The 24577-nt window shown below is 39.5% G+C and overlaps 1 long non-coding RNA gene across 1 annotated transcript in view; it reads left to right on the forward strand.

Annotated features, from left to right (window-relative positions):
• The window catches only part of LOC102484481 (uncharacterized), a 279187-nt gene that overhangs the window by 149890 nt on the left and 104720 nt on the right, over positions 1-24577 (forward strand). Inside the window, exon 4 of the long non-coding RNA XR_335072.3 lies at positions 22696-22766. This is a non-coding gene — a long non-coding RNA (uncharacterized LOC102484481). The remainder of the gene's footprint in view (positions 1-22695; positions 22767-24577) is intronic.

Here is a 24577-nt window from a genome sequence, read left to right on the forward strand (position 1 = left end):
ATGATGAAGCTACCATACACGTTTGTGAGGTTGCACATTTCACAAACACTCCTGAGGCAGAAATGTAGCCTGGTCTCTGTCCCAATCCTAGCCCTGTGTCTGCCTGGAGGAAGGGGCGTCTCTTTCTTTACACCAAAGCACTGACCCTCAAAGAGTCTCAGTCTTTGGGGCTGCCTTAACTCAGAAATGGTGATTTTTTCTAAGTTGTGTCTTTTGGGGACAGGAGTGGTTGTGCATCACCCCATTTAGGATGACTTGATTGTAAGATGCACCCCTATGCTATAAACAACTAAGAAAGAGAAGATGTTGCCACTAAAGTCCTGACATGCTCTTGATTGTCAGGACATCCCAATTTCAAAGATGTCAACAAGTGAAAAAGATACAGTGCAATAATTTGGCTACCAGGGGTGTGCACCTTTCTTTAATTAGCACAAAGGTGCCAGGTGGACTTGCTGTGAGGGTGAGGTTGGCAAGCCCTAGGAAGGAGGTCTCCACTTGGTTTTGTCTAGTTCCTGGTATCAACAGCTTCACCAACCCTTTTGTTCCTCTAGTGGATGTCAGTGGGTCAGAGTTCTCACAGACATAGAAATGGGACTATTAGAGCCAAAACAGGCTTGGCAACAACTCATGTTGTGTTTTTGAAACATGGGGCAAATTTGCCCCCCTCCAAGGATATTTGTTCATCTCTGGAGAAATTTCTGGTTGCCATAATTGGGGTGGGAGATACAACTAATATCTAGTGACCTGTCATCCAGAAAAGTGGAGAACTTGACAAGTTTCTCTTGAGAGGGCAGCTGACTGGGGCGAGTTCCTGTGTCTCCTGTCCTCAGAGAGACAAGTCTCTTTCTCTTTGCTGTGCTGCATCTGTCAAGGAGGTGACAGGAGCCCAGTGTGGTGCAGGAAAGAGCCCAGATACCACCATAGCTGAGTGACATTGAAGATCTTGTGTGACGCCTTAGCTCTCTCCTTGTTGTATCTGGGTCATCTTATCTACCTCACAGAGCCGTTAGGATGAGGCTATGTGATGGTAGATACTAGAGTCCAACTAGCAAGGGCCATCTGAGCACTTTGCACTGGAGTCCTGGAGTGCCTGGAGCAGCCTGCCCTGATGACATCCGGAAGTAGAGTGCTCTGGTCTTGTCCTGAGGTCTCCTCACCAGTCTTACCGGGGTGCTAAAGGAACTCAAGCAAATGCTCAGGGAAACTGTGGGGTGGGGTGGCCCTGGAACAGTTCTGGCTTCCCAGATTCACTAATGTTAGATAAAGACTTGGGGGAGAGGAATAAGAGAGAGAGGAGGGAGGTAAAGAGGTGAGGACAGAAGAAAAAGATCCACAGACAGACTTTAAGAGGGTGGGAATCTGAAGGGGCCCTGGAGAGTTTCTATCTGGTGATGGCACAGGTGGGTTGGAGTACTCATGGAAGACACAGGTTAGAAGGTCAAGTCCTGGAAGAACTATGGAGCAGACGCTCTGGGTAAATGGGTGCCCTCCTCTGGCCCACGATATGAACAGAGGGACAGAGCGCAGGCACACAGCAGAGGTCGAGTGAGAGAAAAGTCTGTCCAAGGGAAGCACTTAGGAAAGTACTTAGGCTCACAGTTGTGAGGGGCCTCAGAGCATCCACCTTATCAAGCTTGGGACTGGGAGCACCATCCTCTGCATTTCCACAAATGCTGTTATATAGAGGAGGCAGGACAGCATAGCAGTTAGGTCACAGGATGTTGTCACGCTGCCCAGGTTTAAATCATGCCTTTACTTACTCTGTGACCTTGAGCGAGTAGTTTCCCTTTTAGGCTCTCGGTTTCCTCATCTGTAAATTTGAGACATTAATAGGATCTATTTTATAAGGAGGTCAATTTTATTAAATGAGGCACTGTTTTCTAAAGTCCTTAGCACAGAGCAGGTACTCAGTAATGGTTATTCTTCTTACCATTATTTCTATTGCTATTATTGTTACCATTGTTGGATTTATTCTCAGCAGCAGTAGTGAAACGAAGATGCGCTCTGGACCATTTGAACCAGGACTGAAATCCTGCCTGTCTTCCCAGTCACCATGTGACTGTGGGTTAAGGCCCTCGTACTCTGAACCCATTTTCTCACCTGTGTAACAAGGAAAATAATGCCTCCCTCACAGAGTCACTCAGGGATTAATCATGTAGCATCCTTACCATGCTCAACACTTGCCAAGTCATCATTACCTGCCAGTTCCCTTCCCTTCCTAGCTCCGGCCTACACTACCAAATCCCTACAGATGAGTCCCCAACTCACCTGTCCAAGACCACATAGAAAGTAGTGAAGCCAGTCTCAAACCCAGGTCTGCTTGAGTCCATCCCTCCCACTTTACCCACTCAATCATACCTGCCCACTGCAGGGAATAGGGGCCTGGAGGAGGAGAGACCCTACCTAGAAGACTGGTAATTCACTGGAGGCTCCAGGGAGGGACACCTGCATTCTGAGATACCTGGTTGTATCCCTGACCTCCTCCCTTTGGGAGTGCTAGATGCAGTAATAAGAATACCAGGTGCTCATCTGCTATTCCGTTTACTTTTTCTAATCATCAAGAAAGTAGGACTGGTAGACATTCTGGTGCCCATTTTGTCAAGGGAGAAATGGAAAAGTTAAGACAGGAAGAAGCTTGCTCAGGGCAGGGCAGGGTTAAGACCAGACTCCAGACCAGGTTGGGGTGATCCTGGCCCAGTGCTCTTTCTGCCACAGGCATCCCCTTTCTTTCTTGAGCTTTTCTTCTTTAACACTCACTTCCTCTCCCCTCTTATACCCCTCCTGTGCTCACCTCCTTCCCTACCCAGCTGTAGATTTATCACTCGTAAGGCTGAGTGCTGGCATCACACCAAATAGGATCAACTTATTACACTTGCTCATTCTAAATTCCGCATTGACAAAGCTGTAAATTACACAGTGACAAAGTCCAAATAACCTGACAGTCAAGACAGTTCAACTGCATGAAGCCAGACGTGCAGGGAGTGGACAATCCAGGAGTAAGAAATCTGAAACTTGATTCTCAGAAAATGAATTCATTGTCTGGACTCCACTGTGAAGTGAAGACTTGTCAGGGTCTTAGACTGCATTGGCTGTGTGGGAGCTGAGGAGTCTGTGACTGGAGAGATGTGGTTTCTACTGACCTAATGAGACTGACTTGAGCAAAACAGAAACACATTGGGTGACTGAACTAGGAAATCTGGGAATACTATTACATTCAGGTATAGGGACCCAGGGGCTCAAACATGGCCATGAGAAAATCTCTCACGTGGGATCAGCAGATGGTGTAAGGGTTACATCATGGGACTTACATGTGTGGTTTGAGTCGCAGACCCAGGGACTTAGAACTCATACTGGGCACACTAGACCCACATGAGGAAGATCCTGGGCTCATGTCCAGGGACCTCCTTGAGCACACTGGGCAAGTGCCTTGGCATGATCCAGGCAAGCTGGGTGAATCATGTGAAGACTTAGGGTGACTGTCTGACTGTCTTGAAATAAATAAACTTAATAATACCAAAAAACAAACAAACAAACAAACATAAAACACAAAACAAAACTCACACCGGGTGTGTGTGCGTGCATACCCAAGATCCCAAGAGGAGAATGGAGGAGAAAGGATTGTAGCATGGCCATACCCCCAGGAGGGTGATTTCTTGCTTTCTGTCTCTCTTGTCTCTCTGGTGTGTACACATGTCCTATAGCAAAAATCTCTCAAAACAAACAAACAAACAAAAACACAAAGGAAGAAGGAAAAAGAAAGGAAGAAAGAAAATCTCTCTTTTTGAGCTGTTTTTCAGTATTGTTGACCTCTGAGTTAAGCCCTCCCCAGTGGTTACAAAGCTCTAGGATTACAACCTGCGAACATAGTAGTCCTGTCAGAAGAGCAGCTTGTTTTCACTAAATCCAGGAAGAGTTCTTGGTTTTCTCTTATTGGCCTAGACTGAGTCATGTATGTACCATTCCAGAACCCACTGGTGTGGGCTGGGGGATGTACGCTCTCATTAGTGAGGCTGGAGTTAGAGGGATGCATGAGGTTAGACTCACAGTCATATCAGCCAAAAATAAAAGAAGAAATGAGTTTTATGACTGGTAAAGGGATTGTAGATATTCCCCTAAAATATTAGGTGGTCACCATAATATCCCTCAGCCTCAGTTTTCTTTCTTTCTTTTTTTGGAGAGGTTTTTGCTATAGGGTGTGTGCACTCTCCAGAAAGATAGAGAGAGACAGAGAGACAGAAAGCAAGAAGTCATCCCCCAGGGGGAATGGCCACACCGCAATCCCTTCTCCTCCATTCTCCTCTTGGGATCTTGGACACGCACGCACACACGCATGCACCCAGTGTGAGTTTAAGCCACTGGGGCCAGGACTTGAACCATAGTCGACTACATGGGAGTCCAATGACATAGCCATTATGCTAACTGCTGGTCCCAGCCTCAGTTTTCTTAATATTTATTTTAGAGAACACAGTCTGGTGTATCCTGTTTAAATAGTGTTTCCTATTTGTCTGACCTAATTTCCTGATTAAAATTGAAAAAAGAAACTTGGGGTAAAACTCTTTCTAGGTGCAGATAATGACACAGCATTAACACAACTGGACTCATATGGAAAGGTCCTGGGTTCACCTCCTGACACCTCCCTGTATGTACTAGACAGGCAAGCACTCGCTCAAGATATGAGCTGACTGATTTACTAGGGGTGGGTCATGATGCGAAGGCCTTGTTTGGGATGCCTCTCTCTCTCTCATGGAAAAAATAAGCAATAAAAACAAAACTCTTTCTGCTTTATTGGCTTTGATGTCCATAATTATGTGATAGAACATCACTCACCTCTTCCTGATCCAAAGTGAAATTAAAGGTATTGTTTCCTGAGTGCCTATCATGTACTGGAAAGGTATTGTTTCCTGAGTGCCTATCATGTACTGGAAACTGGGTTCCATGCTTAGAATGGGGAGTTGGTGTTTGCCTCCTGTCTTAGTCCTTTCAAGCTTAGCCATTCCTCACAAATTAAAGAAATGAATTTATTACAGCTCTGGAGGCTGAGAAATCCAAGATCAAAGTGCTGGCTGAGTCGGTGTCTGGTTGGGATCCACTTCCTGGTTCACAGATAACACTTTCATACCGAGTCCTCACTTGATGAAGGAGACGAGCCTTCTCTCTGGGGTTTCTTTAATAAGAGTACTGCTATGACTTGGTGAATGATTTGTTCCCCAAAGGTATATGTTTTGGGATTTGGTCCCTAGTTTAATGGTATTGGGAGGTGGTGAGGTCTAGTGGGCAGTGATTAGATCATGGAACATTACTTTCATGAATGGATTAATGATGTCTCTTGAGAGTCATGAATTCTAGCTCATTTGAAAGAGGTTATTTCTTGAGAGAGAAGGTTGGTATAAAAGTAAGATGGCTTCCTTCTCATCTCCATTTGCTTCTGTCAGTCACATTTGGATAAGGCTGGTCTGATATTAGTCCTATACCTTTAGACTTTCCAGCTAGTGGAATCATGAGTCAAATAAACTTCTATTTCTTTATAAATCACCGAGTCTTGGGTTTTTCTTAGCAATTCAACAGCAGAGCAAGACAAGCACTAATCCCAATCATGAGTGCTCTGGCCTCATGACCTAATCGCTTCCCACAGGTCCTCTTTCTAATACCATCGCCTTGTTGGTTAAGATTTCAACATATGAATTTTTGGAAGAGACTAGCACCCAACTTTGGAAGCCAAACTATTTTCTTCTAGAAACAACTTCTAATGTTTGCCTAGAGATCAAATTCTCCTGTGTACTCTGGGTGGAATTCTGTTTCAACTCCATGAATGGAGTATATATTAGATATAGATTATTAGACTCATCACTGTATCACATTTTCTTATCTGCAAAATTTGGTTTAGAGATGAACATGTGATCTAAGCCACCAATCAGATGGAATCAGAAGTCTTTTATTTATTTTTTTATTTTTTTATTTTTTGGAGAGATTTTCACTGTAGGGCGCGTGCGCTCGCCAGACAGACAGAGAGAGACATAGAGACAGAAAGCGAGAAATCACCCCCCAGGGGGGATGGTCACGCCGCAATCCCTTCTCCTCCATTCTCCTCTTGGGATCTTGGGCACGCATGCACACATGCCTGGCGTGAGTTTTTTAAGCCACCGGGTCCGGGACACGAACCGCAGTCGACTACGTGGGAGTCCAGTGACATAGCCATTACGCTAACTGCTGGTTCCCAGAAGTCTTTTATTTTTTTACTTAAAAAATTTTGCTATTGGGCATGCGTGCTCACCGGAGACAGAGAAACTGAGAAATCACCCCCAAGGGAGGATGATCACACCACAATTCCTTCGCCTCCATTCTTCTCTTGGGATTTTGGGTATGCACACAAATGTGCCCAGTGTGAGTTTTAAGTTGCTGGGTCTGGGACTTGAACCATAATTGACTATGTGGGAATCCAGCAGTGTAACCATTGTACCATCTGCTGGTCCCTGCCCAGTGTGTTTTTCAAGTCATCCAGTCCACCCAGATCTTGAACCACACAGTTGGTGGGATCTGGCTACTTTAACCACCACACCACCTGGTAAGCCCCTGAGGTCTTCCTTTGAATCAACTAAATTTAAAAATTTCATCTTTTCCCCTGACTTAGGGGAGGAAGGCTGGGATAGCGGTACTTGCCTTTCCATGGAAAGGAGAGAACAAGGAGGCTGAATATGTGACCAGAACAACAGAAGGCAAAGTCACAACAGAGAGAAACTGAGGCCTGCCTGTATGATGTGATCTCAGCTAGCTGTTTGATGTTGAAATGACCTGACTTTTCCATTGTTCAAGCCAAGACATTTCATTGATCAAGATGGCTATTCTGTTATTTGTAGTACACTGAATTTTTCATGTGCCCACTGCCCATGAGCTAGTAAATGTCAGCATTTGAACCCAAATTTGTTTGATGCTGTTTTTTGATATTTCAAATCATTTTGAAATGACTTACAAAATCTTTCAACTCATTTAAAATCAGTAAATATAGAAAATGGATGACTCCAGGGGCTGGCGGGTGGCATGGTGGTTAAGGGCACTGGACACATGGCTGATCGCAGTTTGAGTCCTAGACCCAGTAGCTTGCTTTCTCACTCCACCCCTTCCACTCTGTCCCTCTCTGGTCAAATTAAAATAAATAAATAAATACAGTTAAATAAAATAATTATTTTTTTAAAAAGAAAGAAAACGGATGATGCTGTACTGATTCTTAAATTCCTGATTAACCTGACTTCTTTCTCTTTGTTCACACCTCTATTCTATGTTTTGGTCCCCTTTCACATCTCCCGGTCCTTTTCTTTTCCTCCACATCTTTTTAGTTTTTGCTGTAGTGTTTTTGTTTTGTAACAAGTGTATTTACATTACATTAAAATGTATGCATTAAAGAGTACAGTTTTATACACCTGTGAAATCATAACCATAATCAAGATCATAAATGTAAACATCACTCACAAGTTTCTTTGTGCCTTTAACAATTCTTCTCCATCTGCCCCCACACCTTATCTCAGCAATTACTGGTCTGCTTTCTGTCACTGTAAACTAGCTTGCCTTTCCCACCATTTTACACAAGTGAAATCATACACTGTGTATTCATTTTTGATTGGCTTTTCTCAGAATCACTATATTGAGGTTTATCCATATTGTAGTGTGTATCAACAGTTCAAATGTATTTTATTACTAAGTAGTGTTCCATTATGTGGATGCACCACCACTTGTTCATTCATTCACACATTGATGGATATTTAGCTTATTTCTAATTTTTATACATAAAGCCACTATAAACATCCATGTATGTTGGATCAGCATATGGTATGGTTAAGGCAGCTCAATCTGTGCTAATTGCATAGTTCGAGTCCTGGACCCAGTGTCTTGAAAAACAAACAGGCAAATGTGGTGTGTGTGAGTGCCTTAAATCCCAAGAGGCAAAGAGAAGGGATTGCAGTATGGCCATCTCTTCTGGGGGGTGCTTTCTCACGTTCCCTCTCTCTTTCTCTCTCTGTCTCTGTCCTCTCTGTTTCTGTCTGTTTCTGTCTCTGTCTGTCTCTGGTGAGGGCATGCACCCTGTAACAAAAAGTCTAAAAAACAAAAAAAAAATCCATGTATGTTTTTGTCTCAGCATAAGACTTTAGTTGTTTAGACTAAGTATTGGGTAAACTAGGTGTGAAACAGTTGGAACATATGGTAAGTATATGTTTAACTTACAAACAAACAAACAAAAACAAAACAATGCCAAACTGATTTCTGAAGTGGTTGTATCGTTTTATGTCCTGAACCAGTAGTATGAGAATTTCATTATCTCTATGTTCTTGTCAACATTTAGTAGGGGCAATCTTTTTTAATTTTACCTATTGTACTAGCTGCATAGTGATGTCTCATTATTATTTTAACTTGTATTTCCCTAATGACTAATGATACCAAATATCTTTTCAGGTGCTAATTTGCTACCCATATGTTTTCTTTGGTGAAGCAGCTTAAAATTTTTACACAGTTCTTAAATTAAGGTTTTTGTCTTCTTATTACTGAGTTTTGAGAGTTTTTAAATAAAGTCCAGAAATATGTTTTTTGTCAGATAAGTAATTTTCTAATATTTTTCTCATACTCTATGGATACTTTTTCAATCTCTTTTCATTTGAAGAGTAGATGTCTTTAATTTTGATGAAATCCAATTTTTTTTCCCTAAAACGTGTGCGTGTGTGTGTGTATACATATATATATATATTCTTTGTTTGACACAAGGTGACAAAGGCTTTTTCATCTATTTTATTCTGGAAGTTCTAAGTTTTACATTTAGGTCTATAATATGTTTGGGGTTAATTTTTGTACATGATTCAAAGTGCAAATGCAACTTAGAGTATAAACGTTAGTCTTTTAATAAATAGTGCTGAAACAATCTACTTTCAAGTGATATAATTCCACTTCAAGTACAGTATGGTAACATACTCTTTTTTCCTCCTCCCACCTTTGTGCTATAAACATACATATTTCTACTGCTGTTTAAACAATTATTATTGTTGTTTTTAAAACTAGGCTAGAGGGCCCATGCATTTTCTGGAGAGAGACAGAAAGTGAGAGAGCAAGAGATGGAAAGTGAGAAAACACCCCCCACAGGGAATGCCCATGCCACATGTCTTCTCTTCCGTTCCTCCCTCCTTTGTAATTTCAGGCATGTACACACACATGGCCAGTGTGATTCTCAAGTTGCCAGGCCTAGAGCTCAAGCCACATAGTCGTCCATGTGGAATCCAGCTGTCTCAACTACCACTCCACAAACTGGCCCTAAAGCAATTATTTTAAAAGTACATTTAAGTAAAAGAAAATATAACCTATTTATTCATGTGGTTACTATTTCTGTTCCTCTGTGTGTGTGTGTGTGAGATCTGTATCTAATCAGGTATTATTTTTTTTCTGCCTGAAAGGCTTTCTGTAAAATTTATTATAATTCCTGTCTGCTCATGATGAATTCTTTCAGTTTCTGTGTCTATTAGTATGTCTTTATTTCATTTTCCTTTTAGAAGATATATTTGTACTACATGTAGAATTCTTATTTATTTTTTTGGAGAGGTTTTTGCTGTAGGGCGTGTGTGCTCGCCAGAAAGAGACAGAGAGAGACAGAGAGACAGAAAGCGAGAAATCACCCCACAGGGGGTATGACCACGCCGTAATCCCTTCTCCTCCATTCTCCTCTTGGGATCTTGGGCACGCACACACACACGCGCCTGGTGTGAGTTTAAGTCACCGGGTCTGGAACTTGAACTGCAATCGACTACATGGGAGTCCAGCGACATAGCCATTATGCTAACTGCTGGTCCCAAGTGGGTTTTTATTTTTAATGAAATGTGGAAAATTTGGGGTCATTATTTTTTTCAAATATTTTTACTGTTGCTCCCCTTTATAGCCCTGTCTCATAGATTCTGTGAAAGTTTTCCCATGACAAACACATGCTTGGTAGTTTTGTTAAATATTATATTCTCTTTATCTTTCATTTTGATAATTTCTGTTGTTTTATCTTCAAGTTCACTAACGTTTTCTTCTGCCATTAATCCTAGTCAGTATACATTTTAATCTCAGAAGTTATAGTTTTTATAAACATATGAAACAAAGTTATAATAGCTCTGTTAATGCTCTTATTTGCTAATTTGTGTCAGTTCTGTTTTGATTTGAGTGATCAATTTTTCTCATTAGTATACTAATGTAGTTTTGTGCTTTTTGCATATCTGGTAATTTTTTTGCTAGCTATCAAACATTGTGAATTTTATCTTGCTGTGTTTCTTTTTTTTATATTTGTAGTCTTACATTTTTTAGTTTTGTTCTAGTTAATTATTTGGAAGCATTTTTTGATCCTGCTTTTTAAAATTTATTCATCAGTAAAGCCTCTTAAAAAGAAGTGGGATGGCACCAGCAGATGGTGTAATGGCTACGTCGCTGGACTCCCATGTAGTCGACCGTGGTTCAAATCCCAGTGGCTTAAACTCTCACCAGGCAAGTGTGCGTGTGTGCCCATGATCCTGAGAAGAGAATGGAGGAGAAGGGATTGTGGCATGGCCATCTCCCCTGGGAGGTGATTTCTCATTTTCTCTCTCTCTGTTTCTGTCTTTCTGGCGAGTGCATGTGCCCTATAGCAAAAACCTCTCAAAACAAAACAAACAAACCAAAAACAGCAACAACAACAACAACAATCCTAGGGTTCACTTTGTTTTCCATCTGTCAGATACAACTTTCCTTCCATTCCCTGTTGTCCAGTGTTTTGAAAACCATTGTTCTACATTATTTTGGTTGTTTCAGGTATCAGGATAAATCTGATCCCTTACTCCAATTTTACTGGAAGCAGAATTGTTGTCCAGTCTTCCAGATCATTTTTCTATTTTTACTCTCAGTTGTTATTGCTACCCCTATTCATAGGTGGCGAAACTAAAGTTCAGAGTTATTAATACATATAGAGGCAAAAGTAGTTTTAGACACTGAGCTTTTTCCTCAGGGTGAACACAAGCAATCAGAAAAAGAAGCAGATAAGCCAGTTGCTGGTGACCTGCCATTTCCTTTTTCTAAAATGTAAGTTCACTCCTGATCAAAGCAAAGTGATGCCCACCTTTCTTCCAAAAAGCCATCTTCTCTCCTTTATTATTTTTGAAATCCATTGATTTCTACCTAAAATAAATTTCTGTAGATTTTGACCTCTTTGGGGATTAACTAGTAACAAATTAAGTGTTATTCAACAATGAGAAGAAAGGAAGGACTTCTGTCTTGTAAAAAAATATCATGAGGAAATGAAAATCTCTTTCCATTATTTCTCCAACATGCCTCCTCAGGACCCATTATCTTTCTATGATGTGGTCTAATGGGAGGTACTCAGACCCAAGGGTAGGAGGCATGTGGGCTTGAGTTTCAGCCAATTAAACACTTTTAGTGACTTGTCTCTGGCACTTCCATAACCCTGGTTATGAAATGAAGATAAATATATGCAACTCGTTTATTCCTTTGGGTCACTGGGAAGGTCAAACCCACTCATAGATGGAGGTTTAGTGAGAAAAAGGTTAAATGCTGATCTAAGGAGGTTACTATTTAAGAGTCTCTTCTTTTGATAAGCTGGGTATATGCATCGTTTCACCTTTTCAAACAGAGCTTTGCATGAGAATGACAGACTCAGAGGCACTTTATTAGAGGAAAGTTCTGGAAAATATAGTATGTCCACAGGCTTAGGACTGAAATAAATTTTGCAGCTTCATGTACTGACTTATTACATCCTGTTTTATTCTAAAGCTCACAATCTAAGCAAGCCTTCCTCATGATTATCATGATGGAATCTTGAGCCCACCCAGTCAAGACAAACTGTCACCTGTTTTCCCTGGATATGCATTTTCCAGGCCTTGGCTCCACTTTTATGCCTGAAATATCTTGACCCAGCTCTTGTGTGTCTCCCAGAACTGGTTCAATTGTTTTACAAGAAGACCTCCTAACAGATTGAGAAATTTCTTTATCTGTGTATATCTTGAACTTTGCACTGTTGATAGAGAGCTTATCATGGTGCAGGACAATTTATTCCTTAATATTTATGACTTTGTCACTCTAAGTACCTCAAAAGCTGGAAAGAGATTTAATTTATCTTAATAGCACCAACTGTCTGATGCTTAAAACATCTTAAACAGTTTTCACTTTTTTCTTAAAGAAAACCTTGATAGACAAATCATTCTATTTCAAATCATCTTAATTCAGTGCAAAAAGGAAAAAAATTAAAGTCCCCAGTTGTGCAGATTCTTCTCGCCATTCCCTTACTCTAAGGGTAACGACTATTATCAGCTGGGAAGCAGAACCCCACCAGTCATGTGGATGCATGGGTGTGCCCTAGAGACACACACATTCAACTTCTTAGAAAAGATCAAACAAATAATGACTATTCCACAACTTACTTTCTTTGCTAAATATATTTAGTATTGTATTTTCATATTCCATTTTAAGTGCCTTACTTATTTACCAGTTTTCCTATTGACAGACACATTTTAATGTTTTTTTTTTTTCTTTTTTTGGAGAGGTTTTCACTGTAGGGGCGCGTGTGCTCGCCTGAAAGACAGAGAAACAGAGAGACAGAAAACGAGAAATCACCCCCTAGCGTGGATGGTCACGCCGCAATCCCTTCTCCTCCATTTCCTCTCGGGATCTTGGGCATGCACGCAGATGCACCCAGCATGAGTTTAAGCCGCCGGGTCCGGGACTCAAACTGTGGTCTACTACATAGGAGTCCAGTGACATAGCCATTACGCTTACTGCTGGTCCCAATGTTTTTACTATTAAGTAGGAGGTTCCAAAAAAAGTATGCTTGAAAATTTTCAATCTGTTTTCCAAAAGATTTGGAAATGTTACTTTCTAAGTGACTTTGAAATGTTTGATTTACTCTGTTTCCTTCTTCACCGAGATAACAAAAAACTTTAAATTTCAAAGTGATTTAGTTTGAAACAGTTGGCTTTCAAAACTGTTTCCAAACGATTTTTCTTCCCACTTAAAATTCAGACATCTTAAGACACAATTTCAAAACATCTTAAATATTAAACTAGTTTATTTTCAAAGCTTGCTGATGATTTGAAATATTTTGAAAATAATTTTAAAACAATTTGAAATATTCTAAAATACTTCCAAATATTTTGAAGCACTTGAAAACTCATTGAGCTTTTAAAAATGTTTATAGAATATTTAAATAGAAGTGATTAGAAAAAAAACTTGTTCATTATATGGCTTCATAATTGCAAATGTTTTCTTCCAGATTCAAAATACGTTAGTTCTTTTTTATTAAAGAAATACGGACTATTTTTTGAGATCATACTATTCTCTCTGCTTTTCTACTTTCTGGATTTGAATTCCCTTTCATGAATTCATTAAACCAGTATTTACTGAGGGTCTAATATGTGTTAGCCACTGTTGTACATGCTGGGGGCACATCAATAAATAAACATTTCTGCACTATGACTCTTAAATTCTAGGAAGGAAGACAAAAACACACAAATTAAATAAAATATGCAAGATATAATAAATTATAAGAATTAAAAAAATAAGGTAAAGAAAAAGCAAAGGAAATGTTGAAGGAAGACTCTTAATTTTAGAAGAGTGTCTAGGAAAGGTGTTGCAGAGCATAACTTTTGACTAGAGTCAAGGAGGAAGTGAGGAAATATTTGAAAAAAGAACATTCCAGATCAAGGAAGAATTAAGTGGAAATGTCCTGAGGCATAAATACAAACATGCCTGGAGTATTTCAGGCATCACTAAGAGACTCTGTGGCTGAGGTAGAGTGAGCAAGGGGGCGGGGGGGGATGGGACCTGAAGTCAGAGAGATACAGAGATGGAACAAATCATATGGGGCCTTATGAGTCATTGTAAAGACAGAGGCTCGAATGAGGCTTCCAAGTGAAATGAAAGGCTATTGGAGGGTTTGGACTCAGTCTGAATTGTTCAACTTATATTTTGACAGGATGACTGGCTGGGGGGTTAAGTGCAGGTGGCTAAGGGTAGATGCTTGGGAATTATTCAGAAGATAGAGCAGTAATTCAGATGAGAAAGGTTGGTAATACAGTGGAGATAGGAAACTGGGGTTAAGTTCTGGGCAAAATGCAGGAAGAATGGGAAGGATTTGCTGGTGGACTATTTCAAAGTTATAAACAAAAGAGAAGGAGTTAAAGTTTTTGGCCTTAGCAGTGGAATGAATGGATTTGCTTTGTAATGCATTGTAATTTAATAAATACAATGAGAAGACTATAGAAGGAGGAGGTTTGGAAAGTGATGTCAGATGGATTTGGGACCTTTGATGCTTGAGATACCTTTAAATATCCAAGTGGAGATGTCATTTGGGCAGTTGGATATTCAAGTCTGAATTCAAAAGCAAGGCCAGGGCAGAAAGTATAAAATTGGGGTTAAGACAGCTGGACCCCACATAGCTGATTGAACAGTTCGAGTCCCAGACCCAGTGGCCTGAAAATCATGTTGGGTGTGTATGTATCCATGCTCAAAATTCCAAGAGAGAATAGAGGAGAAAGGATTGTAGTGTGGCTATCCTCCAAGGGGATGATTTCTCACTTTCCTTCTCTCTCTCTCTCTTTCATGAGTACACATGTTCTATAGAAAACTACAAAAACAAACAAACAAAAATCAAAAACAAAACAAAACGAAACCCAAAAATGTAAACTTAGTAGTTGTCAGCATACAAGACTATCTTTAGAGCCATGAGGCTAGATGAGATCATCCAGCATGAGCATTAATATAAGGAAAAAGAGACCTGAGGACTGAGCTCTGGGATAATTCAACATGTTCAACATTTAAAAATTAAGACAAAGAGAAACCAGAAAAGGAAACTAAGAAATCAAAGAACAAGATGAGAGTGTTGTGTCCTATCAATCAGGAGACAAGATATTTCAAGGAGCAGAAAGGCTGAACAGGCCCAGACATGTATTCTATTCACACTGTGCTTGCTCTTACACAGTATTAATCTGCATTCTTATTTGTTAAAATTGGTTGGCATTCATATCTTTACTGTAAACCATCACATTTGATTCATTTTTTCCATGGCTTATAGTTCATCACACAGCATTTGGGTAAATTAGGAACCCAGTAACTATATACAGTGTCAAAATTATTTGAAAATAAGTAATTTCAGCTTCAGAGGCAATGAATATTGAAGTCAGCCATTATGAGAGAGTCCTGAATTAATTTAGGGCTTTCAAAGATGGTCATGTTCCCAGTAGGAATCAGTGCAATGTTCCTCCTCACTGTCCAGTCAATGAACCTGAAGCTGGTTAGGCATTGCTATATGTTGGAAGGATCTTGATAAAGTAAATAATTGAACATTTAGACTTCGTAGCCTCGAGTAATACAGTCTACCCTACATTATGTAAAGGTCAGTGGAATCAATCACCATTTGCTTTTTATGCTCATTAAATTTATTTTTTAAAAAAGAATGATCTTATTTAACTTTATTTATTTATTTAAATTTACAAGAGAAGGACAGAGAGAGAGAGAGCAAGAGAGAAAGTGAGAAAGCAAGCCGTCGGGTTTGGGACTCAAACTGCAGTCGGCCATGTGGGAGTCCAACACCCTTAATCACCACACCACCCCATATGCTGGCCCCATATGCTCATTTAATTTTATATAATCATTCTATTAGTCATCCTGTGAGCACTAATAAATAGCCTACTATGTGTTTAGGATGGGGAGATGTGCTGTAGGAATTAACACTTGGTTCCCATTCTCAAGAAGTTGTCATGCACCATCGCATCTGTTATAGTGTCTTGTATCTGCAAGTATCCCCCTTCTCTTTCCAGTAGTAGACTTTATTAATTGTTGAACTCTTTATTGCTAATCCTGAATATGGTCTAAAATCCTTCTCTGGGAAGCCTCTAACGATTAGAGTTCACATGTAAGATGAAAACTATTTGCCTTGTCATGAAATGGATTTCATGAAATAGGTAGAGTAAGGCAATTATAACAAAATGGAGCTCCACTGTGAGAAATGAAAACCAGTGTCCTTTTCCTGTGAAGAGGACATTGGGAAAGAAGTTGGGAGTGCTGGTTCAAGTGCCTGTTGTATTAGTGGTAATGTGATTTGGGCCAAGTCACTTCAGCTTCTGGTTACTTTTCTTATGGACATTCTATATATACACAAAGAATATTTTTACAGAAAATTTCTTTATATGTAGAAGGTGGTGGTTGATATGAAGGTTAATATTTCTCCTTTGTAAACTCTTGTCATTGTCTATTAAGCACTTATATCCCAAGCATTCTGCTAAAGGACCTGATTGTATTAAGCTATTTAATCTTCCCAGTGATCCCATGTAATAGATATTATTGCAAAATAAGAAAAAAATAAGAGCTCATCTATTCCAAAGTGGGGCCAAGAGGCTGTTAAAGAAACTGAACTTAGGGACACAGAAAGTGACCAACTTAGGAATACACATTCCGGATATTTTCCTGGTTTGGCACTGGGCCTCTGGGACAAGACACCTGAAGTAGTTCAGATGCTATCAATACTCACTGGACATCCTAGGAAAAACAGCCTTAGAACCAATCTTTCTCTGACCTTTCTTCCTGCTCTCTGTCTTGCCAGCACCTTTGATCTTTCTCTCTCAAAGTTTAGGAAGAACTTTACCCTGATAGTCCATTATTGGCCTATAGACCAGACCTACCAAAGGAGAAAAGCAATGACCTTTTGATCTTTTCCCTGAAGCTTCATTAACTGAGTTCATATTGTAAGAAGAAAGATTGGTAAAGGTTAACACAACTGGACCTAGTTTAACATGAGATGTTGTTCATCTCCTAAGCAGTTCTGGCTCCCACAAATAATTATTTACTCACTATTGTCTGAATATTGAATCTATTCTCCCTGCCCGAGAATAATTCTATAATGTGCCAGATTCATCAGCTCCCAAGGTGACCCCAATTGTCTGTGCGACCATCCTGCTTCTTTTGTTCTAGGGCTTAGGCAATCACCGCCTTACAAGACTCATTGGAATAGTGTTGGCCAGTATTAGATTTTTGACTATTGACTATGTAATCCCCTATCTCGTTTTGCAACTTTGGCCTTTCAAATCACCCTGAATTCTGTAAGAACTCAGCACATGTTATTCAGAACAACTTGGCATTCTGATGTCTGGATGGTCGTCTTAACCTGGCCTAAATAAAATTGTTTGCTTTATCTACTCTGCCTCAGCCTCCCTTTTTAAGTTGGCAATATTAATATCCTCCTTTGATAGATGAAGAAACTAAGACGAAGAAAGAAAAAGCAACTTTCCACAAATCTCACATCTAGTGAGCATCTGAGTTTGATGTTTAACCCAGGATCTCTGACCTCAAAAGGACTTGGAAGTCAGCTTACCAAATTGCTGTTCTGCACTGAATTCACTGTGGTTTTCAGACTTAAAGAAAGTAGGATCACTCTGGTTGGGGCCAGAGCTATGGAAGGCAAGGTTCTGGGTCTCTCATGTGCTCCTTCTCCAAGCCCTCACATTCTCTGAGTCATCTCCATGGAATTCAAAGTATCCAAGAAGTCACCTGAGAACTTCCAGGATAGAAGATTCCACTGGCTTTTCAACTTCCACATTCTCCTTGCACATAGTAATACCGCAGCTTGAAATATCAGCATTAATTCTTCATCTCTCAAGGGGACCACTTAAATTATAGATGATATTAACTTGAATCCTGGCTTTACAAAACATAGCAATTAGGAAGTGATTTTTCAAGGCTGTTCTGGAAGCTGCCAAGGATGTTGTTTGTTAAATTATTTGGTGTCTTCTCTGTAGACCCAGGGGAAGTATCTTTCTCTGGCCTCTGCGTTCAGGGTTTCTCTTGAGTGCTGGTGTGTTCTAGCCTTATGGACACTGTGAAGCTCATAACCCACTGTGGCTTTCTTGACATATTGACTTCTAAAGAACACAGAGCCAAATTAGTAGCTTCATCTTAGGGAGTTTACTGACTTTCCTTATGATTCTAAATCTCTTTCTCTTATATCCTTTTGTCTCATTTTTCTTCCTTTTAATTTAATTTACTTTTCTGTGGCATGTGCAATTTTTGGAAGCCATCTTAAATCCCTTTTGGAACACAGTGGGCTATAAATGAAGAAAAATTATTCTCTTTAAAAAAGAATTCCCTGCAAATGACTGTATTAATGTTGGGCTCCCTTAATTAGCTTGATGTCTTAGATGAATGAGTTTTTCATTGCTTTTGATCATATTTTAAAGTTCACTATGAAGGTAGAACCCAATCTTGCTAGAGATAAAAGCACATAGGAACATATTCAACTAGTTTTAAGTTGCCATATTGTAGACTGGCCAAAACAGAGTGCAAGAGCCTTCATTCAAAGAATGAAGGTGAAGCAGGGAAAAGAAAAGTGATCTCAAGAAGAGAATTCCTATGATTAATATCCGCCTTTGACAGATGAAGAAACTCAGACACAAACTACCGGTGCAAGTTACTCAAAATTTTTTTTGTGCTAGAGACTGTCTTGTGCTAAGTTTGTCATATATGTTTTTTGTCATGTATACTTTATATTTTAATCTTTACTGCAAATTTATGAGTTACTATCCCCATTTTACTTATAAGAAAACTGACATTCATTGAGATTATGAGATAAATGAGAATATGGTGGTTGAATGTTTCAGTTGGTGATTGGATATGTGGTGCCCCACCTTGAGCTGTGTCCATAACCATCTCCATCACGGAAAGTGAAACTACCATCATCTCTCTCACAGGAACTAAAGCTTACTGATCTTTATGTCTGCACTCTAGCACACTCAACTCTTCACGATGCAGTGAAAGTGATAGAATCACCAATCTGCTCATATTACCTTTCTGCTTAAAACATTTTTTGTTTTGATTAGTTTTGTTTTTTTGTTTTTTTTTGGAGAGATTTTCACTGTAGGGCACGTGCGCTCGCCAGACAGACAGAGAGAGACATAGAGACAGAAAGCGAGAAATCACCCCCCAGGGGGGATGGTCACGCCGCAATCCCTTCTCCTCCATTCTCCTCTCGGGATCTTGGGCACGCACGCACACGCGCCCGGCGTGAGTTTTAAGCCACCGGGTCCGGGACACGAACCACGGTCGACTACGTGGGAATCCAGCGACATAGCCATTACGCTAACTGCTGGTTCCCAGATTAGTTTTGTTTTAAAAGGATATCTTTTACTATTATTTTTACATTAAATCACATCATTATAGTATACAAAACTAATTTTCTCAGCATGAATACACTGCATATTAGGCCAGTCAAAGATATTACCACACAAATTACCTACAAGAAAAATTTCAATTTTTGTGTCCTGTGAACTTTTCACTTCTTTCTTTTTCCCTTTGATTACCTCCCTCTCTCCCTCCAGCATACTGTCTCTGGTATCCACAGTTGATCCCCATGCTTTTATATCTTCTAACCTTTCAGTTTCTTCCATAGAGTGCAGACATTTGGTATATATTGAGTGAAGACATACGATGCTTCTCTTTCATAGTCTGGTTTGCTTCACTGAGCAGTAAATCTTCCAAATTCATCCCCTTTCTATCAAATGCCCTGGTGTCATTGTTTTTATGGCTGAGTAATAATCCATAGTTTATATGTCCCAAACTTTTTCAATCCATTCATTTGTTCATGGAAATTGGGTCTGGTTAAATGTCTCAGCAATGGTAAATAATGCCATACTAAGCATGGATGTGCAAGTGCTTTTCTGACTAAGTGTATTCCAATCCTTTGGGAAGATATCCTGGAATGGAATTGCTGAATCATATGGTATCTCTAATTTTAGGTCTTCGAGGAACCTCCATGTTGTTCTGCATAATGGCTATACTAATTCACATTCCCATCAACAGTGTAGGAGAGCTCCCTTTTCAACAAGCACTTATAATTCTTTTTAAAATTATATTTAATCACATATATCTTTGCAGTGTATATAAAACCTTTTAATGGCTGCCTTTTATCCCTTAAGATAAAGACTGAACTCTCGAACATAGCTTTATGTCTGCCTGATCTAGCTTCTGCCAACTTCTTTGGCATTATCTCTCACCATGACCCTCTTTTTCTTTCATTCTTTACCTTAGTGGATAGCAAAGATCAGAAAGATCTAGAGAGCTCATAAAAACACAGATTTCTACATGCCCCCTCACCCCAGAGATTTATATTCAGTGATTCTGGGGTGGGGCATGCTGACACTTTCCCATGGATGGTGATGATCTGGTTTGAGGACCACACTTTGAGTAGCACTCCCTGCCACATTTTTTTTTATACCAACATTGAGTCTGTATATCATGGTAAATGAAATATTTTTGTCAAAGAGCAGATGGAAAATGTTTTCTGCTTTGCACTCCATGTGGTCTCTGTCTTGGTTACTCAACTCTATCTCTTTAGCTCTGCTGTGAAACCAGCCAAAGACAACACAGAGTGAGTGTGGTTGTATTCCTATACACTTAATTTACAAAAAAAAGATAATGGATTTGATAGTTTGTGCATATAAACCATGAGCTATGCATAGTATATGCCATGCTACCTCTGACAACAGAGCTTGTGCACATGCCATTTCCCCCTTTGACTGGAATATTCATCCTCTTTCTTCGCCCAGTTAACTCTTTCTTAGGTTTCACTCCTCATATCAGTCATATGCTTTCATCATCATTCTGAACTCCTCCTAGATAATAATAGCTTTATCCATCTAGTCATTTATTCAACAATATTCATCACATGCCTTTTGAAGGCTAGGCACTGTTTGAAGTATAAGAGATATGGAAAAAAAGACCGACATGATTCCTATTATCTTGGTACCTCCACTGTGGTGACAAAAATGTACAATGGAGGTAAGCAAAGAGGAAATTAAATAAGGTCTGTTGGGGAGTATTATAAAAGTACAAGGTGTTACAAACAATAACTTAGGAAGAAGTCACTCTCCTTTGTAGTGATTGGCATAGTTCAGTTTTGTATTTTGGGAGACTATATGACTCATATTGTTCTACTTATCAGATTAAAAGTTCTAAGAGGCAGGACTTTGGCTCTACTTACCATTATTTCCTTATTGCCTAGCACAGAGCCTAACAGAGACAAGAGTTCCATAAATACTTATGAAATTGATTTTTATTTAATGAGTCATCCTTAGAACTGTTTGATTTATTCTTGGATAAAATACGCGCCCTAGTGGGTCAATACTCTGCCAGATGTACTCAGATATAAGCATTAACGTTTGTTCATTAATTCATTGATTCAGCATTTATTAAACACCTGTTATGTGATAGACTCTGCTCAAGGTCAGGAGGCAAAAGGATTGTCTAAAACAGAAGATACCTGCTCTCCTGAATTTTTTACCTTCTACTTTGCAGTAGAGTTTAAATGTAAATATGCAAAACATATATCGTGTTAGATATAAAGCAACGCAAAGAACAAAAATAAAGTAGGGAATAAGAGGTAGAGAGTGCTTGGTGGGGAGATAGGTGATTAAAATTTTAAATAGAGGAGGGGACAAAGGCCTTTCTGATAAGGTGACCTTCAAGCTGAGATCTGAAGAAGGTAAAGGAGTGAGCCAATGAGCAAGTAAATATCTAAACATTTCAAACAGAAAGTGAGTTCCAAGGCATAGAGATGCCTGGCACATCCATGAAACAATAAGGAGGCTCACAGGACTGCAGTGTAGTGACATATAGACCACATTTTTATGGGAATTAGCTCTATTTATGATGCTAGATCTTAAATGAGACCTAGACAATGTGGATTCAAGAAATTCTCTCACGTTTTCTCATGACCAAGTTCTCAGAAGCAAGATTCTTTTCAATCATGAGAATGAAGGGAAAGCAGAGATTTTACAAGTCTTTTAAACTTAAGTCTTCTTTTCTTACTCTAGCCACTGCTGAGATAAAGCCACTGAAAATGGTGGTTTAATGGCATAAGCTTAGTGAAAATTTTAAGGTTCAGATGTAACAGGAGATATTTCAGAAATATTCCTTATTTTGAGTGTTTTTCTGTGTTAGACTAACCTATATTGACATGAAAGGCCTCCATACTCATATACTTAAGTTCTTGTAAACAAACTACAGCCTTATTTAGGGCTCTGCTTCCTTAACACATTGGCTAGTCATTGCTAATCACAGCAGCCACGCTTCAACCAATCATAGACAGCCCACACTTGAAACTGTGTTCATAGAGGCGAACACCAAGCTGTAACCAATCCAAAGGCTCCTCTACCTCATCTCCCTCTCTTCCATTTTTTTTTACATCATTGTCTTTCTCCTGCCCATAAAAGTTACTGGACCATGGGGTACCTCAGAATTCCTTGGAAGCCATTCTAGGGTCTTCCCAATTTGTAAAAAAAAAAACTTAGTTTTTAAAACAATTTTCCCTTTTGCTCAATTTTCAAAAAGGAATTTTAAAAAGTGTAATTGATTATGTTCTTTAACTTTCTATAGGGCACACGTGCTCACCAGAGAGACAGACAGAAAGAGAGAGACAGAGACAGAGAGAGAGAGAGAGAGAGAAAGAAAGGAAGAAAGAAAGAAAGAAAGAAAGAAAGAAAGAAAGAAAGAAAGAAAGAAAGAAAGAAAATAATCTATCAGGTCCAAGATTTGAACTGCAGTCGGCCATGTGGAAGTCCAGCTTCCCAACCACCATTCCACCTGCTGGTCTCCTTTTCTTGCTCAATTAAACTCCACTAAATTAGATTTATCTAAAGTTTTTTTTTTTTTTAACAGATATGGTGTCAGAAGTGGGATCTGAAGTAGTGCTTGCAGTGGTCCCCAGGAGCATCAAGTGACCAAGCCAGGTACCTGCCAGACCTTTTGTGTTCATTGCTCTCTCACAGCAACTGGAGATTCCGAGTAAGCTCTCACTCAGATTCTGAGCTCCATGGACTTGTTTAGAGCTTTCTGAGTTTATTTGAGCAACTTTGGGTCTGAACTAGGTTCCAAGTTGCAGCAGAAACTAGTCTGGGTCCAGTATCAGATTGGACCCAATAATTACCTGGTTTGGATCCAGTTGTCTAGCTGAGTCAGACAGAAGCTGACAGAAAATAGGATCGTCTGGCTGGATCAGATAGAAACTGGCATTAAGTAGCTATCACTGTAGTGAGTGTGAGATTGGGCTTTTGGCAATTCGAACAGGATTTTGTGTTCTGTTATCTTAAAAGTTACTGGGGGGAGCAGCATGGCATGGTGGTTAAGGTGCTGGACTCCCTCATGGTTGACGGTAGTCTGAGTCCTGGACCTGGTGGCTTGAAAATCACACTGGACACATGTGCCTGTGTGCCTAATATTCCAGGAGAAGAATAGAAGAGAAGGGATGGTGATGTGGCCATGCTCTCTGGTGGGTGATTTCTCACTTTCCCTCTTTCTAGTTTTCTCTGTCTCTCCAGTGAGTGCACACAGCCTATGGAAAAAAAAAAAGTTATTGGACCATGGAGCATCTTGTAGTTCCTCAGAAGTCATTCTGGGGGTTGCTCAATATATAAATTTGTTGTTGTTGTTAAATTAAACTCTACTAAATTAGAGTTGTCTTAAGTTTTTCTTTCAATGTCTGGAAAGGTTCCTAGGTAGAGTTTAACTATACAGGACATGGTCTAACGTGGACTGTTGGTTATTTTCCCATATCTATTTTCCTTTTTCTTGCATTATTAGAACTCCTCATTTTAGTTGAGGATATGGCTGCTCACAGTAAAGGCAATTTGTCAGCCTTCTTTGCAACTAGGTGCGGCCATGTGGCTGAGATATAGCCAATGGGAAAGATACAAGCAGGAATATATGCACAAATCAAGCAAATGTCTGTAGGAGGAAGAGTATGATCTTTACTTTGCCTTTTTTTCCTACCTGCTGGATAGAATATAGATGTAATAGCCAAGACTTCGCCACCATCCTGGACCTTACATTCCAACAATAATGAATGGAAAGCTGAGAGGTGACAGAGTCCCATGAGATTTGTAAACTGTCCTTGGTCCTGGACTTCTCATCTCCAGAAATCTTACGGAAGAGAATGAAAGCTTCTTGGTCCTAAGCCTCTCTTAATTTGGGTTTTGGGCCTCATGCACTGAAACCGAATTATAACTAATACATCTAGATTTTATGGAGCTATGGAGACCTGAGAAAACAGAATAAATATAGGTGTTAATTTCTTAAGCCCTAAAACTGGATATAGTCAGAAGGAGGACTGTATGAGTGTATGTTTCAAAATGAAATTTCTATTATTGTTTGTTTTTATTACAAAGTGATACACCCTCATTTTAAAAAGATCAGATGGGCAAACAAGAAAGAAAATGAAAATATAACCATCATTTCACCGACCTAGAAATGCGGTTAATACAATGGTATATTAACTTTTGTTAATATATAGACATTTAAGAAGACATAATACCTTTAAAATAGTTTTATGAATTGGTTCTTTACAAGCTTAATGTGTTGCAACCATCATTTTATATCAAGGAATGTATTTTTGCATCGGGTTTTCAGTGGCTTCATGGTATATACCTTTGTGTGGCTATGCCATTATTTAACCATATCTCTATATGAATATTTTAGGTAGTTAATAATGGTATGGTAAACATTTTTGTTGCTATATCTTGCCACAGACTTTGAACTATTTCCT

The sequence above is a fragment of the Tupaia chinensis genome, unplaced genomic scaffold (assembly GCF_000334495.1).
Source record: "Tupaia chinensis unplaced genomic scaffold, TupChi_1.0 Scaffold000333_1, whole genome shotgun sequence".
Classification (NCBI taxonomy): domain Eukaryota; kingdom Metazoa; phylum Chordata; class Mammalia; order Scandentia; family Tupaiidae; genus Tupaia; species Tupaia belangeri.